This window comes from Lampetra planeri, chromosome 33, assembly GCF_965212315.1.
Source record: "Lampetra planeri chromosome 33, kcLamPlan1.2.h2, whole genome shotgun sequence".
NCBI classification, from domain to species: Eukaryota; Metazoa; Chordata; class Hyperoartia; order Petromyzontiformes; family Petromyzontidae; genus Lampetra; species Lampetra planeri.
This window is the reverse complement of record NC_136139.1, coordinates 59,886-62,260: the sequence shown is the minus strand read 5'-3', so window position 1 is coordinate 62,260 and position 2,375 is coordinate 59,886.

Sequence of the window (2,375 nt, the reverse complement as noted above, 5' to 3'; positions counted from 1 at the left end):
TTGGAAATGAAAGACTACGAGTCTTTAAATCTCACAGCGTTTCTTGTCAAAGCAAACACTTTTAATTAACGTTACACTAGAATACAGTAATTTTTTTTTTAACTCCTCTATACCCGGTCGATATCCCTGTACCGGTACTAAGTATTATTCCTACCAGCCCACCCCGCAGGGTCCTGTTATTGCTCAATCCGCCTTACTTGGTAAAAAAAATTTTTTTTTTACGTTATATACATGCGCCATGTCACCGGCACAGTGACCTTTTGTGAATGACTTCAAATAATCCTTAACTTCTTGGTTCTTTCGGTAAAGTCACGTAGAAGGGAAGTAATAAAATAATATTCTTAGGTTTTTTCGGTAAAGTCACGTAGGTAAAACATCAAAATTAATGAAAATAAAATAAAACAAAAATCACGACGTTTCGGAGGCAACACAAGTCTCCGTCATCAGGTGGGACCGTCACAGCCAGATTAGCTGCATCAAGTGAGGCAATGATTCAAGATGTAATCCCTTATAAGCAAGTTTGGAGGGGGGAGGAGAGGGGGGGCTCATCAGAATGTGGTAGCCAATGAATGGAACGTATCGGGAGAGAGGGGGGCGGGAGGGGGAGGGCCAAAAAAAATGGGCGACGGCTTGGACGCGGTTGCTGCACACGCCAACACAATGGACAGAGAGGGGGAGGGGAGGTCTGATACACATGATAGAACAAAGGGACGAAAATGCCCATGTTTATACCAATGCTGGCTGAACAATGAAGAGAGTACTGTTAAAAATAACTGGGGATGTTAACACTCGGTAAAGTAAAGTAAAATAGTGCCTGTCAGATAAGATGGTCCAAAAAAGTGTAATTAACTTGCTTATAAGGGATTACATCTTGAATCATTGCCTCACTTGATGCAGCTAATCTGGCTGTGACGATCCCACCTGATGACGGAGACTTGTGTTGCCTCCGAAACGTCGTGATTTTTGTTTTGTTTTATTTTCATTAATTTTGATGTTTTACCTACGTGACTTTACCGAAAAAACCTAAGAATATGATTCCTTGCAGTCACGAAAGCTTCAAATCTAGAATTAATAAAATAATAAAAATAAAACATAATAAAATTATTCTCACGACGTTTCGGCCACAATGCAAGTAGCCGTCCTCAAGTGAAAACCAGGCCTGTTGAGGTGACAGCGTCTGAATGAAACAGCACACGCGCTTGGAGCATGTATATAAGCTGGGTTGGAAGGGGGGAAGAAAGGGGGAGCCTTGAAAAAAGAATATGCATATCAAGAGGAATTTAGCATATTTATGGGAATAGTACTATTTATGCCTGTGCATTATGCAGGATTAGCAACATCAAAGAGAGGGGATAGGGTTAGCATTAATGAAGGGAATGAGTGTTAATAGTATGTAGCTGCAGTAACTAAAACCACCACGTAAACAACTAAAGTATAAACTACATATTATCTTCTTGGTTCTTTCGGTAAAGTCACGTAGAAGGGAAGTAATAAAATAATATACTAAATATACTCTACAATAAGCTGAGTTACTAACAGTAAGTAATACATTACAATTCGACGTCGTAAACAAATATATATATATTTTTTACGGCGTAGAATTCTACGTCATAAATATGCTAAATTCCTCTTGATATGCATATTCTTTTTTCAAGGCTCCCCCTTTCTTCCCCCCTTCCAACCCAGCTTATATACATGCTCCAAGCGCGTGTGCTGTTTCATTCAGACGCTGTCGCCTCGACAGACCTGGTTTTCACCTGAGGACGGCTACTTGCGTTGTGGCCGAAACGTCGTGAGAATAATTTTATTATGTTTTATTTTTTATTATTTTATTACTTCCCTTCTAAGTGACTTTACCGAAATAACCAAGAAGATGAATCCCTGCAGTCACGAAAGAAGCTTTAAATCGAAATTTATGATCTTTAACGTCAACTGTGAAGCAGACATTGGGGATGTTTTACAGTTAATAGACCCGCAGTATTAATCAGGACGGCCAAACCGTGAAACCTGCAACAATCAGCGAACGCGCTACCGCTGGGCGGTAGCGCTGGGCAGTGAAGGTCGGTAAAGCGGTGATCGTAAAGCATCGACGTGGGAGCTGAGAAGTACGGTACAACGTCGATGTTTCTGCACTGCCCTCTGTGCAGCAGGTAGCCACAGCCTCTAACGCCTCTTGGTGGATGGTGATCGCCCATCCCAGCACCGTCCCCGCCCCTCTGACCTCCCTCACTCTCCACCTTCCTCTCTCTCATCCCCCCCTCCTCCTCCCCCCCTCCTCCTCATCCCCCCCTCCTCATCCCCCCCTCCTCATCCCCCCCTCCTCCTCCTCCCCCCCTCCTCCCCCCCTCCTCATCTCCCCCTCCCCACGTGATGTC